The following is a 20,738-nucleotide window of genomic DNA, read 5'->3' as shown; positions in this document are numbered from 1 at the left end:
AGGCCTGGAGGGTGGAGGTGGACAGGAGGCAAGGGAGGTGTCCCCTTGCTAATCTGGCAGGAAGTGGGCATTTGTGACCTGGCTGCCACCTCCCCTCGGTGCCCACCTGTACCCATCACCCACTGCGCTGGTGGCACCTGCCTGTCTCCCCCTAGCCTGCAGGCGCCTCTGGGCAGGAACTGTGTCTGAATCCTCTCTCTCTCCTATGCCTGTCCCAGAACCTGCACAGAGGAGCTACTCAGAGAAGGCTGATGAATGGAATAGTCATTGGTTTGGGAGTGGAAGGATCTGCCCTCAGAAGGCCCCTGGTACAAAGCCAGAAAACAGATATTTTGGTGAGGTTAAAGGTGGGCTCTATCATGAGATGTTTAAAAGCACACACTTCAGAGCAAGATGGCCTGGATTCAAGTTCTAGTTCCACCATTTCCTGGCTGTGTGACCTTGAGGAAGTCACTTAACCTCTCTGAACCTCAACTTCCTGATGTGTAAAATTGGAAAAATAATAAAACCCACTTCATAACGTTGTTGTGAGGATTAAATGAGTGAATATACAAAAAGTTCTCAGAAAGTACCATTTTTTGTGCATAGTTTATCATAAAGGCCACTGCCCCTCTCATTCTGTCATCTCTGCTAAAGTTTCCTCTGTTTAAAGGAAAAAAAAATGTACATATGGCTGAGGGTCCAATAATAGCTGGGTGAGGGAATTTGTTGTGGAGCATCTCAGCGGTCAGAAAATTCAGTGGAGCGGCGGGAACTGGTGTGCCATGGGGGGCCCTCCGTGGAGGACACTCCCCTCCACCTCCAGGGGAGTTCTTTGTCCTGGAGCTGATTCTCAGGCCCACGGAGACGGCCCATTTTGCCCTGCATCCTTGCAGCAAACGTTGATGCACGTGATGGCCGCGCCTGACGCTGCGGTACACAGTGGCTGGGACCCGTCCCTGCCCCAGGGGCCACAGCCAGCTGGGCTCCGGGCGTTGAGACCAGTCGTCCACTCCGCTCTCTGAGGAGGCCCAGAAGGCCTGTGGGGCCCCGGGGGCTTCAAGGGGCTGCTGCGTATCCCCAGGGGCTGGAACGACACCCGGGACCTCAGAGGGCTGTAATTTCAGTCCGTTCTTATCTAATGGCGATGCCTCCTCTGCAGAGAGACTGCCGCCGGGTCCTAACATCTCTCCCAAACCCGGGGTTCTAATCAGCAGGTAAACGGGTGGTATCGTGTTTCTTTTAAAGTATGTGTAAATAATGTTTCCTCCTCCCCCCTCCTCCGGCCCGTTCTGTTCTCCAGGGTTTGCTCCTCTCCCCGCTCCACAGTCAGGGCATATGGGCTGGTCCCATGTGATTCATCCTGGTTACCAACCTCCTCCTTGGGGCTTCCCGCATACTAGGCACTGAGCCAAGAGCCCTCCAATGTTGACTCCTCTGGTCCCCAGGACATCCTGGGAGAATGGGTGCCGTCATCCCCCTAGTTTGGCAGATGAGGAAACTGAGGCATGGAGAAGTGAAGGGACTTGCCCAAGGCTAAGCTGACCCTTCTCTCCAACGGGGTCGGCCTACCGACCAGTGGTGACAAGGACGGAGTCGGCCAAGCCATGGCCAGAAGGGTGGAGTCTATGTCCATCCGCGGAGCCCTTGGGAGAGGTCCCCTGGCTCCCACACCTCCCTCTGTGATCTGGAGTCTCTCCTGCTTGATAAGTGCAGGGCCCAAACTCCCCAAGGGCTGGCCTGGAAAACGGGGCCCCACGCCCTGGACAGTGAGAGGTTCTGGGGGTTGAGGGGGAACAAGTAGCCAGAGAAGACCCCTCCCCTCCTCAGGGTGCAGGCGTTGATCAACACAAGTAGAGGATGTCTGGTGACATTTGCACTTGGGATAAACAGCTAGTAAATTTTTAACACGAGTACGTCACGTGCAGTATTTGGGGCATACTTATTCTAAGGAAGTGTCCGTGGTTTATTTGAAATGCAGATCTAACTGGTGTCCTCTATTCTTTCCCGCAGCCCCAGCCCGCATCCCTGACTACTCCCCATAGTGCTGGTGGAAGGTCAGGCTGGGGTTTGGTGCCCGAATTCACGCCCTTCCGACATGAGGTCCTGGTGACCGAAGGCGATCCGGTGGAGTGAAGGGCAGGGGTGGAAGTTGTGGCTTTAGGAATAATATCATCAGACTGGAGAACGTGCCTGAATTTGGAACACACTGACCTGGGCAGATGGCAGCTCCCCTGTCCCTGGCTGTGTGGCCGAGCCAAGTCCATTAATGTCTGAGCCTCAGTTTCCTTTCCTGCGACTTGGGGCTAACAATAAACCTGTGCTCCCTGCTCCCAGAACGGCGGGGAGGATCGACCCCTAGGTCCCGTGTGGAGGAGCTCCTGGAGAGGTGAAGGGCCGCCCCGTCCTACTGCATTGTAATTTATCCACGTGATTTTAATAATAATAAATGAACAGGTGAACGTGTTGCATGACTCCAAGGCCCTCCAGCCGGAGCTTTCTCTACCAACCTAGTTTTCCATGTGTACACAGAGTTAATGCGAACTCTACCTTCTGGAGGTGGTGGAGAAAGACAAGAAGCCGTAACAAATTTGATTTAGGTGCTTAATTCCGTTTGAGATGACTTCAGCAATAAATAAACCACTCTCTTGGATTCTTTTAGATCAGCATGTTTCAGCAGCAAAGTGACATCTCAGAATTGGTGGTCCTCTCCATCTCACGCTCTTGGCCCAGGTGTGTCCACAGGGAAGCGACACCCAGGCCTGGCCCAATGCCAGGCTGCCGGCCTCTGCAAACACCAAGACTGTCTTTTGCCAACCATGTCCAGCTCGGGCTCAGCAGCGCAGTAAATCTTACTTGGCGTGAGGCCGGCTGAGGTTTTCGCCTTACTCAGCTCCTCTGTGGTCACGGGTGCCTGAGGAGGCTAGCGCGGGGTTGAGTATGTGAACCCATGGGAACTGTCCTGCAGGGTGTTCACGACAGACTGGGAGGCTCTGGGGGAGACGTTGGCCAGGGCAGGATCCCAGGGCTGGGCTGTGGACCAGGGCTCCTGCCCTTTGGCCTGGAACAGTTACCCAGGTGGATACTACCAGGTTCATGGGCCTCGCTAAGCCCTGAAGTCAGACAGCCCAGAGCAGCCCCTTACTGATCGGGAGATGCTGGCGAGTTCCTGAGCCCCTCTGAACCTCCACTTCCTCCCCTGCGTGGCAGAGAGGATGGAGGTGTGCACCCCTAGGCTGTCATGAGGATGACCTCGTAGCACGTCAGCCATGGTCATGTGAAGCGCTTAGCACAGGGCCTGGCCACTGTCAGCTCAACGCCACAGATAGAGAGTTTCCTACCAGGGGTCAGGACACTCTGGGGGGCTCAGAGAAGCTACGCACGCACACACACTCACACACACTCACACCCAAAGACACGCACACTCTAACACTCAGAATCAGACACGCATGCACACACATGTACACACACCCCCACATACACAGATACGCTGACATTCATAGACTCACACACACAGACGCACTTATATACACAGACACATAAACTGATATACATGCATTGACACCCATACACACACACATATGTACACACACATGCACAAACACACACACACACGACAGGCAAAGCAGGGCCTGTACACGGCTCATTGGATGTGGCCACTGAGCAGCTGCATCCAGCTCTGTGGTCACTGGTTCACATGGACACCTGCCCCTCCCTGACCCCGACTCCATCCCCAGCCACCACCCCAAGGTGAGCCCCAGCCATCAGGTGAGGGTTTTACCTTCCACAACACTTGATAATAAAAACAAAGCTGAGCGATTTAATGGCTTGGTTTTTAGGCCTCCTGGTCGCCTGGAGAGGCTGGTCTGGTCCTGGGCCGGGGGCTCCTTCTCAGTCCCCACCTCCTCCCTCCCCCATCCCAGCTGTCTCTCCACCTCGAAAGCTTCCCCACAGCTCCATGGCTGGCCCTTAAACACAACCAGCAACCAGAGGCCCTCCAGCCCTGGAACTGGTCAGGCCCCAACCACTGGAAACCACAGGGACCACGGGCAGCGGCAACAGGAGCAGCTGCTGCCTCACAAGCCCCTGCTGCCCTTAGACCCCTTCAGAGGTGACAGCCACAGCCCCCTTCCTGGGCTCCATCCCTTAAAGCTGCCCTGGGCCCAGAGTGGTTGAGCGACAGCACAGCATGGGGGCCTGTTGTCCTAGCGGTTCTCAAAGCCCCAACAAGAAGAATCCCCTGTAAGTCACGCATGGGCTTCCAGGCCCTCCCTGGGCCTCTGATTCAGAGGCCCTGGCATGAGGATTGTTAGCAAACACACCAGGTGATTCTAATCACAGGGAGGGCCGGACCTGCACCGAGGGAAACCAGCACTTCCCAGGCCCTGGCAGCTCAGAGACACCTGGAGAGCTTGTGACAACCCAGGTGGGGGCCCAGCATGTCTAAGCAGGCCCCAGAGATACTGAGGCTGCTGGGCAGGGACCGCACTTCAGTGGGGATTGCTGCAAGCTGTCAAGGGACGTGCAGAGTTCTTTGAAGACGGCCAGAGGTGCGACCATCTGACCTGATGGTTTGAGGAGGGACAGGGACATTGGCCATCAGAGAGCTCCTCCACCCTCTGGATGCCTCCAGCCAGCGGCCTACAAGTCCCTCAGATCTAACAGGGCCAGAAGTACGGGGGCATCTCTCACTGCTCCTTCTTCCTCACCCCTGCCTCTGACTGGTCACCAAGTCGCAGGGTGCACCCATTCCGCTAACTATTGCTGTGTGGCATAAAACAGCCATTTATTTTATTCATCAGTTGGATTCTGCAGGCCAGGAGTCCAGGCAGGGCATGGCGGGACAGCTTGTCTCTGCTCCACGGTCTCTTGGGCCTCAGCTGGGAAGACTTGAGACTGAAGTCTATAATCTTCTGCAGGCATCTTCACTGGCATGAACGGCAGTTGATGCTCATGTCAGCTGGGACCTCAGCAGCATCTGTCCAACAGAACACAGCGTGTCCATGCGCCTCTTCCTGCAGCCTGGGCTCCCTCCCAGCATGGCGGCCTCGGGGTGGGCAGTTTTCTGAGTCGATGTTCAGGGCTCGAAGGTGTGTCTCAAGAGAACCAGGACCCAGCCTCAGAAGTTATGCACTGTCACTTCTGGTGCATTCTGGCACCTAGAAGTTCAGCCCAGTTTCAACGGGAAGGGACATGAATGCCACCTTTCCATGAGAAGAGGGTCATGAAATTTGCAAACCTGTTCCAGACCCACCCACCGTCTCAGGAGTCTCCAGAAGGTAGGCTCTCCTTCACCCCATGGCCTCCTCCATGGTCCCGGGCTTCCGGCTCTCCCATCTGGGCTTGTGGAGCAACTTCTTTGCTGCTCTCCTCACTCCCGCCCCACCCTCCAGGCCATCCATCACCAGCAGGGATGTTCATACGGAAGCAGGTCCAGTCACTCCCTCCTGGGACTCCTCTGGCAGAGCCAGGGCCACAGAGCCAGTTGTCTCACTTGCCGTATTCGTTTCTCCTGGCCTGCACAGCCTGCCTGCCGCTGCTCCAGTGTCCTTGCAATCCAAATCCTCTACTCTTCTTCCCGCTCTGCTGCCTTTGCGTATACCGGTTTCACTACCTGGAAATGTCCCTTCTTCCCCTATAGGATCCTAGCCAACTCCTATTCATCCTTCAAAACCCAGGTACAACCTCACATCCTCTGTGATTTATTATTATAATATAGGTGCAGACCAGTGGTTCTCAGTCTTGGCTGCACCTTGGAATCACCTGGGGAGCTTTAACATATATTGATGGCTGGGTGCCTCTCTCAGACATTCTGATTTAGTGGACTGGGTGCAACCCAGACATGGAAATTTTAAAAACTCTTCAGGAGGTTCAAATGTGCAGCTAAGGTTAAGAACTACTGTATAGACCAATGGCCCACAATGTGGCTGCACTTGAAAATCACCTGGGACTTTTAAAAGCACACCTTTTCTCCAGGACCCCACCTCAAATTCATCAAATCAGAATCTATAGGTATGAGATCCAGGCAATACCCTGGATCTTTTAGAAAACCTCTCCAGATGATTCTAACTTGTAGCCAGGGTGGAGAAATACCAGGGTAGATTCCAGCTCTCACTCGAAATCTGGACATACGGGGCATGCTCAAAACCTCAAGTGAATTTTCAATTTGTAGAAGATGATCTCTTTATCCCAGAAGTGAACAAGGTCACAAGTCTGTTGGGTTTTTATAGAGCACATCACAGGGCACTTTCTAATTCTAAATCCAATAAATGAATGCAGAATATGAATAATTGAAATATCAATTTCATGCACATAAGAGATGCTCAATAAATATTCATTGAGTGAATTAATCAGTCAATCGATCAATACAGCCCTGGTTCTAGAGCTGCCCCAGATACTTCTCCATCGCCCAGTGGACTGAGTCTCCTGAGGGGAGTCCCCAGCCCCCAGGCTGGGACATTTGATGCATGAGACGATGAGTCAGTGCACTGAGCAAAAGGGCCCTGAACGCCCATGCCCGTCTCTGAATTCCCTAGGTGTGCAATGAATTTCTAGGTGAACAGGGAAATGCTAATATGTCATTTTTGTTGAAAGGATGACAATGTTACAATTTAATTATGGGAAAATCAGCTTGTCTAGGTTATTGTGCTTTTTTGGAGGGCTGGCGAGAAGCTCAGATGTGGTTTTCAACTCAACAGGAAGGCAAGGCTCATGGCCAGCCCTGACTGGCTGGTTGGGCATCTGGCCCTGCTCCATGCACTGTCCCCCTTGAGATGCGGTGGCTTGGCCTTTCCTAAGCAGCCCTCACGGGGCACGTGGCCTCTACTCTGTGCCCAGTGGAGGGTGGATAGCAGAACCATGGCCTGGACATCACCTCTGTCTTGTGATCTCAGTTGATTCGGCCCCTTGCTTGCAAGAATATTCCTCCCCCAGAGCCCCCTCAACAGCCACGGAGCTGCAGCCCAGTGCTAAAAAGCAAGGGCTCTGGGGTCATACAGACCAGGAGTCTAGTGCCAGGTCCACCACTTGTTAGCTGTGTGACCAGGGCAAGTCACTGAGCCTCTATGAGCCCGTGCCCCTGCCTATAAGACCACATCAATGCAGTACCTGCCCCGAAGGTCATTATGAGATAATGGAATGATGCCTGCTGAGCCGGAACACCAGGCCTGTCACAGAAAAGTCTCAGGATTTGGCAGGTGACAGCACAGAGGTTGAGCCATCAGACCCGAGGGCTGCCACTTAGTCACTGTGCCACTCAGAGCAAGTCACTTGCCTTGGTAAGCCCCAGTTTTCGCCTCTGCAAAATGGGGCAGATAACAGGACTCATCATGAGATCACTGCTATGTGCCAATGCCGTGAAGGACCCATCAGGGGGGCCAGCTCACTCTGAGCTCTGAGGAATAGCTGCCAGCGTTATTTTCACCTTTTTGGGACTATGGTTATTAGTAGCTGCCATTTATTACAATAATCAGGAGCTGACTCTTCTCCCAGCAAGGGTGTGGTCATGGTCTGTGTGCTGACAACATCCCAGAGACTGGGAAACAGCTCTCCTTCCCCCGGCGCAGGCGCCGCCAGGACTCTGCCACAACTGTTTTCTCATCAGTGGAAAAACACGCGGCTCAGAGGAGGCGGGCGGAGAGGTTGCTGCGCATCACAGGCCTGCGCCTCCCCGGGGCCGTCCACCGCCACCAAGGCTGGAGGGAAGAACAAAGTCAGGTCACCAGGGGGTGACAGGCCCTTTCCCCACTGACAATCCGAGCCAGCTCAGCCACCAAACACCTCGTTGCCCCAGCCCCGCTGAAGGGAAGAGAGTCCCAGCCCCGCCTTCTCCTCCCACGCGCCTGAAGCCATCTGTGGGCCCGGGGGGAATGTGTGCCAGGGATGAGGTGCTGGGTCAGGGGGACACAGGCCGGGCCAGCTCCATCCCTGGCTGGACACAAGACTTCTTCCCAAATGCACACACGAGTCCTGGTACAGATAAGAAAAAGGGAGACAGGAACATTCCTTTGGCAAAGAGAAACAGCATGGCACTCGGTTGTCACATGTGCACTCATGTGGCCATGTCCTTGAACAAAGGTCAGAGGGCCACCTTCTCCCCCATCTACCATGTGGACAAGATCAGCCTTCACCACCCCCCCACCCCCCCCGGTCGGGACTGTGGGGCAGCACAGCTCTCCAGCAAATCCTGACATTCCTAAAGCAGCCAAGGCCAGCCTCCCGGGTCCCCCAGGCAGCCGTGGGGCATCCTAGAGCACACGACCCAGAAAGGATCATGTGGAGGAGACAGGTTGGGAGCTCTGTCTGAAGGCCTGGGTTCCATCTGGGCTGAGCAGGGCTAGCTGCAGCCACTCTAATGGCTTAACCTCTCTGTGCCTATGAAATGCATAAGGTAATTAATGCTGGGTACTTCCACAGGCATGGAGAGTTTGCAGAGTGCTGGGCAGAAGTTAGTGATCCTTACCGGCCTCCCTCTGGCCCCGGGGAGCCCCAGGCAGAAGAGGGTAAGCTTGAATGTGGGCTTCTGGAGCAGTAACTCAGAGCAGCTCTCTGAAAATGTGAAATTTCTGCAGTAACTCCTGTTTGATCTTCAGAGTTCACGCAGACTTTATGTTTAATTCATAATATCTTGGTTTGTTTTAATAAAATGGTGTTTTAAATTAGTTACCATCCGGTAGATTGATGCATCTGGTAAATCAATGCTCCAGAAAGCTCTGGCTGGCGGGTGGCACCCCTCTGGCCTGCTGGTAAAGACTGCTCCAACCCAGGATGCCTCCCCCCAGGCTCATTTGGGTGCCCTCCCACTCACCTCATTCCCCTGAGGAGTCAAGGGCTGCCTCTGGCAGGTGATCCCACAGCCTCACCCCAAAATGGGTGGGGGCTGCACGTTGGTGGAACTCTCACCCAGATTAACCTGAAAACTTGGCCTATGGGAAATGGCTTTGTGGGGTCATCTGAACACGGGGTCTGGGAGACAATCAAGTCCAGTCCCCATTCTCCAGAAAAGGAAACTGAGGTCCCCTGGACCGTGCCATTTCTGCCACCCCTTGGCGATCCGATCAAGTCTGAGCCCCAGCCTGGCTGAGAACCCTGGGAGGCCTGGGCTTGTGCGAGGTTACGGGAAAGGGGAGGCTGGCCTCAAGGTGTGAGGATGGCTCCCCAGTCCTTGTAGCCCTCCCTCCAGCTCCCAGGCCCAAATGCGCTGTAAGAGCAGAGCTGGTGTGCCCCAGCGGTGATGGAAGTCCCTTCTGGACTGTAGGGAGAAGTCAGAGAGGGCAAGGCCACCCAGACTGTCCTCCTCCCCTGCGGGATAATGGCTCCTGTCTTTCAAGAGCTTAGATTTGGGAGCTAGACGGGCCTGGTTCAGATCCCAGTGAGTGGCCTTTGGCTTGGCCATCAGGATCTTTGTCTGGGAGGAGCTCTGGGAAAATTACCAGCTCCCTGAATTGGACCCAATAGCCACCACCAGCTGAGCACCTCACAGAGCTGTGGACAACCCACTTGTTATCAAAGGCAGGTCCTCGCCGGGACAGGAGTGCAGCATGTGCCCCTCTAAGTGCTGCTGCGGGATCTCCCTCCTCCCTTTGTGGAATCCCAATGAGACAACTACATGCTGTCATGACCCATGGGGCAAGCCCATCTCTCAAGGGATAGGGTCCTAGGCAGGGAGCCACAGATATGGGGCCCTGAGAAGGAAGCATCTTTGGCCCCCCCAAGGGCAAGAGCTGATCTCCGATGAGGCCTGCCAAGAAGCCAGAGCTGGCAGGGACCTCAGGGTCATCCAGTCCAATGTTACTAATTCACTTGGGTATTAAGATGTCACATTTCTTAATTTGTCCTAAATTGACATAAACCTGTCTTGGAATCCCCACGCAACAAGATGGATAAGCAATTTAATGCCATCCTGTTGAGTGGTCTCTCTGGCATCAGCCAAGAGCTCCAGGAACCTTAGGGAGGGATCTTGGGTCTTCAGGCCACAGCTGTCCTCCCTGAGGGCTCTGCATCCGGCCACCGTGGTCGTGTGAAGGTGGGCAACTCTGCTATTTTTGTGCCAAGTTTAGGCATGGCAACCCTAGCCATTGCAGACCAGCTCTCCATGTGCCCCAGACAGCCATGCCCTTCTGAGACCCTTCCCCCACCACTGCTACTCTGGGAGATATTGGGGGGGGGGGGGTGGTGTGTGACCGGGTTCCCCCTGCTTATAGAACCCACAAAACCCCTGACCCAGGCCCAGCCCCGGTCCACGCCCTTCCTCCCATTGGTCCACTTCCACCTTTAAGAGCTTACCGGCCCACAGCTCCTGGCTGCTTGGCTTTTGAAACAAATTCCTGGGTCGGGGCTGTGTTCTCTGTGCCTAACATCTTCTGCTCTGGGTCCTGAACCCCAAAAGCTGGTAGTAAACCCCTGTTTGGCTACCTTAAGGATCTGGAGGCAGGAAAATACTTACAAGAACAAGAAGAAGGTTCCATCTTGATAATTATCTTGGCACATACATGCATGGAGAAAGGTCTGGAAGGACACACACCAAACAGGGAGGGGCCAGGGAGGGGTTACCAGCAGACCTTCTTTATCGCTACTTTGAAAACACTGCTATATATAGTTTGAACATTTTATTACTCATCATGTATTACTCTCATTATTCATTTTTTTATAAAAAGAAAAAGTAAATAAAGTGAATGGCCCTATGTCTTACCAAGAGGAGACTGAGGTCATCAGACAGAGGCAAAAGAATCAAGTATGTTACCCCCAGCAGGGAGGAAAGCAGAGAAGTTGGCGACTGAGGCCTGATGGTCCAGGGTTTCTGGCTGCACTACTTGCCAGCTAGGGATGCAGGCACAACCTTTCAAAGCCTTGGTTTCTTCCTCTGAAAAGGGGAAAGTAATTGTACCTGCCTCCCAGATTGCCATGGAGATGAATGCGCTACTGCATGTATCGCGCTCAGTGTGATATTGTGCGTTTATCATCTGCCTCTTCGTCATCATCGTCATGATGGATTCTGCCCCCAGATTCCATCAGAGCCCAGCATCTACTCCTGGCTCACCCCTGAATAATTCCGGGACCTCGATGGGCCTCCCATCCTCTCAGGCTCCATTCCCTATGCCAGGTCTATCTTCATAATTGCAGGGCCCGCATTCAAAATGAAAATGTGAGACCCTTGTTCAAACACCAGGGAAAAGTGTCATGAAAGTTACTAAAATGCCAAGCTTTCTCCTTTTTTCCGTGACATCTTTCTCCCTCTCTCTCCTTCTCTCTCTCTCTCTCTGTGTTTGTCTCTAGACTAGTCATGGTGTTTTTTATTTGCTATTTAATGCCATCCTGAGTACACCTTTCATCACTATATGGTGCAATGCCAGTTTTCAATGCAAATAAAAGAGCAATTAACTCACACGTGGAATCATGGAAACTATACACCTCGTGTTTCATACTTCGCATATGCAAACTTATTTTTGTCCTTACCAGAACAGTGAAAATGCTGCGCAAGACTCAGTGGTTTTTCTTTCACTCCTTGACATTCTACTCACACTCGGTGCCTTTGCCTCACTGCTGAGTAAGAGGGACTGAAGGAAAGCGAGCTGTGGCGGTCCTGTCTCTCCCTTTCCTTCTGTCTCATCATTTTCAGTGCAAGTGCCTGACTAACATGGGGAAGTAACACAAGTGAGAAAGGATAAGACTTGGTCCTCATGTTTCTTAGAACATCACTGCCTTCTTTCTGCATTCAAAGCAAGTTCTGATTTGAATGGAAAGTGTGGCCTCTCGGAGACGTCAGCGCCCTCACTCACCCAGACATTGACATAACATGCGTGCTTTGTACTCACCTGAGTCTCGCTGAACTCCAGTGCATGGGGGTCCCCTGGAGTTCTGTGCTCACGGGGCTTTAAGAACGTTCTATGCAAGTGGGGCAGCACAGAACAACTGATAGGTATGTTGCACGGATCTCCTCTGCCCATGTGCATGCTCCATGGTCCCATCAGACTTCACTTACAAAACACATGTTCAAAGATAAAATTATTAACACTTCAAGATGGCAGCAAAAGAGCATTACATCAAGCACAGGCCCTTCTGATCCGGCCTCTGCTGTAAAATGGGCAGAACGTGCTTTGGCTTGCCTACCTCAGGGGCTTGGGGAACACCATGCGCAAGCAGGATGGTGGAGATGCTTTATAAACAGTGACTCTGGAGCCCAAGTGCACCCGGAGGAGAGAGCAGGCCGGCCCCCTGAGGTCCAGGAGCATGAGCATGGAGCCGCGGGAGCAGCCAGCGCCAGCGGGAAAGTGGACAGCAGGGAGCTGATTTTGATTCTGAATGAGCTTGAATGACACAAAATCCGCCTCCTTTCAGTCTGAACTGTGTTCAGTAACCCAGCAAGCTCAGCATCACAACACAGTTCTCCAAGCAGCCGCTGGGCTGTAAAACAGACATGGCTGTCTGCAGTCCAGCTCCGTAGTGCTCGGAGGTCAAAGCCGACTCGCTGCTCAGAGCTTGGTCCCCCTCTGCAGATCTTGGAACCGGCAGTGGAGGATGGATGTCATCAGTGACAGCTTCTGCCGAGCTCTTCTTTACTTGGCTGCCCATTCCCTCTGAGTCAAAGTGTGAGAACAGAGCTGGAAGCCTTTCCCTATGTCTGCTGAGGGGTCACATATTCCCACCTGGGAAGGCGATTTCACACTCTCCTTTCTTCTCCAAGGGAGGCAGACAGGCGCTGTTGGCACAGGAGCAGGGACTCAGCTGGCACAGCGCAGGGAGTCGGGCTGTTCCTCAGCTCTGTCCAGCTCAACAGGCAGGACCAATGGGGCACTGGACCAAGATCTGGAGGTCCCAGGTTCTCTACCACAGCCATGGAACCTGGGTCCATGGTGGCCCAGAGGGGAGCCACCAAACCTTAGGTACTGTCCTCAGGTGTGACCTGGGAGCAGTGATGACCACATGGGCGCTGCACCCATCTCACAGCCACCCTGAGAGGTACTGTCCTGGTCCCATTTATTGTGGAAGCACCCGAGGTTTAGAAAAGTTAAGTGACAAAAATGTTACTGTCCCATCTTTACACATGTGAGTAATGGAATAACATTCCCAAGTGCTAAAGGAATATATAAATCTTCAGGTGGATGGGATCCACTGTCCAAGCAGAATCCACGCAGAATGAGTCCACCCTACAGGCAAAGAAACCCTCACCAGCTACAGCCTTCCTCACCCCGGTTCTCTGTCCATAAACACGGACCACCAGACCAGGCACTGAAGAGAACCCCCCGCACAGAAGGTGCAAACCCCAGTGAACCAGCCGACAAAGTTCAAGGAACGGAAATTCAAGAAGATACTGTGTCCCTAAAAAGGAGAACAGGCTGTGCTCAAGGTGGAGCAATTAGAGACCAAGAAAGAGTTCTTAGACGTGTGATTACTAAAATAAAAATTCCATAGAAAAAAGCTTAAATTTCAGGAAATCTCTCAGAATGTATATCAAGAAGGCAGAGAAAAATAGGAGAGAAAATATATGAGAGATACAAGATCAATTTAAGAAGTCGTGTATCCGTTTACTAAGAATTCTAAAAAAAAAAATGTAGAAAATGTATAAATTATACAAATGATGGAATAACATCCCCAAATTCTGAAGGAACATATAAATCTTCAGATTGCTAGAACCCACCAGGTACCAAAGAATGAATGAAAAAAGACCCACTCACAGATACTCCCCTGAAAACCAGCACTCCAGGGGTAGAGAGAAGATTCTCAAGGCTTCCAACAGGAAAAACAGATTATCTGCAAAGAAATTACGAGCACATCGACATGTGACTTCCCATCAGCGGCGCTGGAAACTAGAAGACAACAGAGCAATGCTCCCAAGTTCTCATTAAAGATATAAAATTCTAAACTTACAACTCCCTCTTTTCTTTAAAAAAATTATTAAATTAGTACAAGGACAAAACAAATATTTTCAGGTATACAAATGGTTGGAAAATTTACATCCCAAAAATTCTTTTTGAAAGACATTCTCTCAGGATATGCTCCAGAAAAATGAGAAAGAAATCCAAGCAAGAAAAAAAGACATGAGAATTTTTTTAAAAGACTAAACATTCCAGGAGTCCAAGGAAAAAATTCCATGGTCACAGCTGGGCCACAGAACTAGATACAATCTGGCTAAACCATAACTGGAGATCAGAGAACTCTGAGAAGGAAAAAAATCTTCAAGAAGAAAACATTTTCTTTAACCAAGTATGGTTGAGTGACGGATAGCCATAAAGATGTAATGGAAGTATAGAGTTCCTTTATCAAAAAGAAGAAAGCAAGGCAATTAGAAACTCCACTCAGGAGAGAAAAAAGAAGAAGAAAAGGTCATGGTCTAATTATAAAGAAACTAAAATGTAGCAAAGTTTAAGCAATCAATGGAATATAACAAAAGAAAATCCTTTTCACTCAGGCTCTTAAAATGTTCTCCTAGCGTTTATTTTTTTCTCCTTCAATAACTAATTTATAGATAAAGCACCAAACACTCAATTATAGCTAAGAAGGGAAGGTACATGTTATCAACATGAACAGCGTGGAAATTATGGTGTGCTTGACAGACACTTGAGAAGGGGTGGGAGAAAGAGAGAAGATACAAAGAAACTATAAGAACACTAATTCTATCCCTTACATGGTCGACAGTTGGAAATCTGTATAAAGGGGATAGAACAAAAAAATAGAGGCGCAAGGACAGAATTTAAATTTCTAAAGGGAACCGGTAAAACTGAAACAGTAAAATAAGAAAACGTTTCGAAGGGACTGAGGTGGAGGGAGGTGGGTAGTAGAAGTGAGCTAAGCCTGTTTTCACATGAGGGACCCACTCAGTGCAGGGGACGTTGCCTGACAAAGAGAATAGTGAGAGCAAAGCACACGGAGACATGGCCGTGAGTCCCGGAGTGCTGAAAACAATGCAATCTGTTTCTATAAGTAACCCTTCAGGTGGAGATTGTAGAGAACGGTTAGGAGAGTTTTCCCCTCTTCCCTTGTACCATTCTGAGCTGTTTGAGTTGTTTCTTATGTGCATGCACATTTCTTTCATAGTAAAAATAAAACTGCATTCCTCTGACCGTTTCATTACCTATAGACCAGCTCAAATGCCTCCTCGACCGCTAAGCTCTCCCCTACCCTGGAAATAACGAGCTGGAGCAGACACAGGCCCTCACGGGAAGGGGTGCGGAAAAGCCAGGAAGCTCCTCTCACTCCCCTAGGCTCATGGCACTCATTCTCTCTGTCTTCATCTGACACATACCCAAGAGGGTCTCAGGCCACATTTATATTTTTGTCCTCTCAATGTCTCTCTCCGAAATAATGATAAAGCCTGAACAGTGTGCTAGGTGATGTGTTGATGCAGGATGAAACAGGGACTCACCTCGCCCTCAGGGAGCCCCCACTCTAACAAAAGAGGTTAGCCACATACAGGAGTGTCCAGAAGATGCAGTACAGTGGTGGTCAGTCTCATAAGGAAAGTTTAAATAAAGGTGCAGAGAAAAGAGAGGCTACTCCAATGAAGGGTGTTATGGGCTAAATTGAGTCCTCTGAAAATCCATATGTTCAAGTCCCCATAACCTCAGAATGTGACTATATTTGGAGATAGGGCCTTTAAAGACGTAATTAAGTTAAAATGAGATCATTAGAGTGGGCCCTAATCCAATATAACTGATCTCCGGATAAGAAGAAGAAATTGGACGTGGATACATATGGAGGGAAGACCATGTGAAGACACAGGGAGAAGAGGGCCATCCATAAGACAAGGGGAGAGGCCTCAGAAGAAACTAACCCTGCCGGCACCTTGACCTTGAACCTCTAGAACTGTCAGAAAATGAATGTCTGTTGTCTAAGGCCCCTAGTCTATGGTACTTTGTTATGGCAGCCCTGGCAGATATTACACGGCAGGAATCACACAGAGTTTCTGGAGGCCATGGGTCAAGGTTCATTAATAGGGTGACCTACGTCCCAGTAACTAACACCTCCCTTTCCATAAGACCATGCAGGGCCCTCCCTGGTTGTTTTATCAGTCCTCAGGAACACGAGCAGCCAGGGACAGCTTCCACTCTCATGTGGTGGGACAAGTCTCCCTGTCTGCGGCTCTTTCTGGCCATTTAGTATACCAGCCAGTGTGCTGTGACCTGTGCCATGGCCCACGAGAGGCAGGCCGTCAGTCAGTGGGGTCAGCAGGTTACATGAGAGACAGCAAGTAAAGTGTGTGTGAAATACATGCACCAAATAGCATGGCTTCTTCAACTCTGTTCTCTCTTGTTTATTCTTTTTTCTCTCTGTGCTTGTTAGGATCATTTGTACTGAGCATCCTTGAGTTCATTAATCCCTTATTCTGTTCTGTCTAGTCTGTTAAACCTAACCAATTAATTCTTTATTTCACACATTGTTGTTGTTGTTTTCTGTTCTAAAATTTCTATTTGGGTTCATTTTAGAGTTTCCATTTCTCTGCTAAAATTCCCCATCTGTTCAACTCCATCGCTCATTTTTTTCTAATTTTTAAACATGTTTATATTAGATATCTTAAAGGTATTGATTGTTAATTCCCATATCTGGATCATTTGTGGGTCTGCCTCTATTTACGATATTTTTCTCTTGATTATGAGTCTCATTTTCCTGCTTCTTTACATGTTCTATATTTTTTATTGAATTTTGGACACTGAATATTAAAGAAAAGTAGAGATAAGGGTAGATAACTCATGCCCTTTCTTCTGTCAAACAGCTAAGCCAAAGAGTTGATCAAGGGCCGGCCCCGTGGCCAAGTGGTTAAGTCCATGCACTCCACTTCGGCAGCCCAGGGTTTCACTGGTTCGGATCCTGGCATGGATATGGCACCGCTCATCAGGCCACGCTGAGGTGGCGTCCCACATAGCACAAACAGAAGGACCTACAACTAGAATATACAACTACATACTGCGGGGCTTTGGGGAGAAGAAGAAGAAAAATAGGAAGATTGGCAACAGATGTTAGCTCAGGTGCCAATCTTAAAAAAAAAAAAAAGAGTTGATCACTTTGACCCAGTTAGGAATTGAGGTTGGCTGGAGCTGGGTTGCAAGTTTAATTAATTTCAATTTACCTCTGCTTTCAACATATTTGAGATTGAAATCAGGCCTCCCCTTCCAGCACAGTTTGGGGACCAGGCATCATGAGACTATGAGATCTCTCTGCTTTCTAGCCACACCCTCAGCCATAACTTATTCAGTTTACTAGCAGGCAAAGAAGATTAGTTTTCCATTTGGTGCTCTTCAAAGTTCCAATCCCTCATGTTGGCTCACACAGAAATTAAAAGTTTAGCTTATTTTATTCCAGCAAAATATCTTTGTCTACGGCAAACTCATGCCTCTGTCCACTCACATACTGTGTAGGTAACATCTTCCAGGTATAAAATTAGCCACCAGTCTTTTCTCTTCTAGAGAGGATTGGTCTCTCTCCCTGGTATACAAACTTTTTTGCATTACGGCTCTTCAACAGCTTTTTAAATACATATAATTTTTTATCCAGTGTGTTCTTAGTGTTTCTTCAGGAGAGACAGTCTTCTACCATTTTCTACATCCTAATCAAAAGTAAAGCTCAAATTTCACTCATTTTCAATTCTAAAATATCATGTTCAGGTACAAAAAGTGAAGCAATTATTATTTACATGTTGGCTCCATTATAAAAACTATACAAATAGTAAAATCATGCAAGTTTTATTCCAGTGTCATCTGATTCTTCAAATAGGAAATCGGTTAATTCCAATAATGTTTTTATTTTTTTCATCCAAGTCATGGACTCAGAAGAAAGCTTTTGGAAGTTTTCGTTATTAATTGTGCAACATCTGAGACTATTAAGAACACTATTGTGAAGCTGACATTGAAATTAAGTAGTTCTTGTTTTTGCAATGACAATGCAAATACGGTTTTTGGTGGAGCACAACGTCAGGGTAAAAAGAACATCCTTACTAAATTAAGAAACCGAGGAAGCAGAAATTGACATGGAATTGGTGATGGTGCGCATGTCACTCATAATCGCATCCAAATAGGTTGATATTCTACCAATTTAAGTAAGAGCTGCGGTTACCAACATTATGTGACAACGATGATGAGAAATGAAAAAACAAAAAACACACTTCAGCACAGCTTACTGTGCTTTCTCTCTGCTGCTTGCCATCTATCAGATTTTAGAAGAGTTGGAGTTTTGAAGTCAATTTAAATGTCCTACAATGATATTGAACTTTTTTGTAAATGAGAGTACTCTAAATTTTGGATGCATGTTGCTCAAAACTAAATATTTTGATCAAATTATTCGGCACATGGGGGCTGGCCCAGTGATATAGAAGTTAAGTTCACGCGCTCCCCTTTGGTGGCCCGGGGTTCACGGGTTCAGATCCTGGGTGCAGACATACACATTACTTACCAAGCCATGCTGTGGCAGGCATCCCACATGCAAAGTAGAGGAAGATGGGCACGGATGTTAGCTCAGGGCTAATGTTCCACACACAAAAAAAGAATATCGAGCACATGGACTTTCAGTTTTTGAAGCTTGGAAAGAATTGCACTAATTGAAAACAAAACTTGCAAATGAAAAGACATTGGAATTTATCCCTAAAAACTAAAGGAGAAAAGGAATACATTAAAGAATGAGAGCTCAGTATTGAAATTCTATAAGGATACTTCAGAATATCTTGACTTGTAAGAAAAATCTTTTGATGGAGCTCTTATTTTTAATTTAAGAAATTACGTTCTGTCCCAAAAGGGCATGAAATAGAAAAAGCCTACAATTTTGAAGCATCTAAATTTAATGAAGCATTCAGAAGAATCATAAAGGCAATTTATTTGATGAATTTTATCTTAGAAAAATATTTATTGAAGAAAGGAGGCAAAAAGACAGTACCTGGTAAATATTTGGGCTGAACGGTTTCCACATTTTAATGCCAAAAACTTAGCACCGAGATGAGCCTTCACTTGCCCAGAGCCAACTAGATACCTCAACACTGGTAGAGAGAACATTTTCCCAATTAAAAATATTATTATAATAATTTCAAACTCACTAACCACAAAATGTTTCTTTGAAGATTACAGTAAATTTTGATTATGGAAAAAACAATTAAAATGATGAGACCATATTGGGGAAAAGATTTTAATACCATTGACATCATATTAGAGACAGACATGGCTTAAGAAACTGATTAAAGTATACTATTCTGCTTTTGTTATTTTTAATATTCAGACAGTCAATATAAAAAAGTGTTTTTAACTTTGCTTCATTGTACATAAATATATGTTAATATTTGTTTCAGATGTAATTTTATTATTGAAAATAGTTAGCTTTCTTGTTTGTTTTTTTTTCCTCCCCAAAGCCCCAGTGCCTGGTTGTCTATCCTAATTGTATGTCCTTCTAGTTCTTCTATGTGAGACACCGCCACAGCATGGCTACCGACAGACAGGTGGTGTGGTTCCACAACAGGGAAATGACCTGGGCCACTGAAGTGGTGAGACCATCAAACTTTAATCACTAGGCCATCAGGGCTGGCTCTGAAAATAGTTTTTTTTTTTTTTTTAAAGATTTTATTTTTTTCGTTTTTCTCCCCAAAGCCCCCTAGTACATAGTTGTATATTCTTCATTGTGGGTCCTTCTAGTCATGGCATGTGGGACGCTGCCTCAGCGTGGTTCAATGAGCAGTGCCATGTCCGCGCCCAGGACTCGAACCGATGAAACAGTGGGCCGCCTGCAGTGGAGCGCGCGAACTTAACCACTCGGCCACGGGGCCAGCCCCTGAAAATAGTTTTTAACAAAACCATTTATAACACCAGTGTAATAAAACCGATCTGTCAGTGGAGAAATAAATATTTTCAAAGTATACAAAATTTTAATTATTTTAGAATCTCCTTTCACACTCAAAAATGCCTTGGTGGTGTCCATAAAACATATGTCACTCTAGCCATGAAGGATAAGGAAGCCTATTAGCTCTCTATCGCTGTGTAACAAATTACTCCAAAACTTAGTCTAAAACAGCCAACAGTTGCTATCTCACAGTATAGACAAGACACCATGTAGCTTAAGATCCCAGATGTGGGTCAGCTGGATGCCTCTGGATCAAGGTCTCCTATGAGGCAGCAGTGAAGTCGGCCAGAGCTGCAGTCAGATCTCAAGGCTCGACCGGGGCTGGGAAATCTCCCAGGCCCACTTGTGCAGCTGCCGGCAAGTTTCAGAAGATGTGCCTCCAGGCTCGCTGACATGGCTACAGGCCTGCGCTCATCAGCTCCAGTTGCCATAACAAGTACCACAGACTCAGGGCTTAAACAATAGACATTTGTTTCCTTGCATTTCTGGAGGCTGGAGGTCTGAGATCAAAGTGTCAGCAGGATTGTTTCTCCTCAGGCCTCTCTCCTTGGCTTGTAGATGGTGTCTTCTCCCTCTGTCCTCACATGGTGGTCCCTCTGTGTGTGTCTGTGTCCTATTCTCCTCTTTGTGTAAGAACCCCTGTCATACTGGATCAGGGGCCCTCAATGGCCTCATTTTAACTTCATTACCTCTTAAAAGTCCCTATCTCCAAATGCAGTCACATTCTGAGGTACTGGGGGTTAGGACTTCAACACATGCATTTTGGACATCAATCAGCCCATAACAGGGCCTCTCCACCTAAACGTCCTCACAACACAGCAACTGGTGATTCAAGATTGGGCGGAGAGAGAGAAGAGAGACCCAAGACACCAAGACAAAAGCTACAGCCTTTTTGTAATTTAACCTCAGAAGTCACATCCCAACCTTTCTGCAATATTCTATTGTTAGAA

At 48.6% G+C, this 20,738-nt stretch overlaps 1 long non-coding RNA gene across 6 annotated transcripts in view; it reads right to left on the bottom strand.

The window, feature by feature from the left end:
• Positions 1-2,641: 2,641 nt before the first annotated feature.
• Positions 2,642-20,738, bottom strand: part of LOC106841591 (uncharacterized) — an 84,118-nt gene continuing 66,021 nt past the window's right edge. For 3 of the 6 annotated variants that reach the window (XR_011493281.1, XR_011493284.1, XR_011493283.1), the window contains 2 exons: positions 11,793-12,676; positions 2,642-7,673 (listed from right to left, as the gene is read on the bottom strand). This is a non-coding gene — a long non-coding RNA (uncharacterized lncRNA). Of the gene's footprint in view, positions 7,674-8,150; positions 10,486-11,792; positions 12,677-18,794; positions 19,720-20,738 lie in introns of those variants that run through there. The other 3 variants (XR_011493285.1, XR_011493287.1, XR_011493282.1) reach the window with 2 other exon arrangements.

This window comes from Equus asinus, chromosome 2 (genome assembly GCF_041296235.1).
Source record: "Equus asinus isolate D_3611 breed Donkey chromosome 2, EquAss-T2T_v2, whole genome shotgun sequence".
NCBI lineage: Eukaryota > Metazoa > Chordata > Mammalia > Perissodactyla > Equidae > Equus > Equus asinus.
This window is presented reverse-complemented; position numbering and strand designations above follow the sequence as displayed.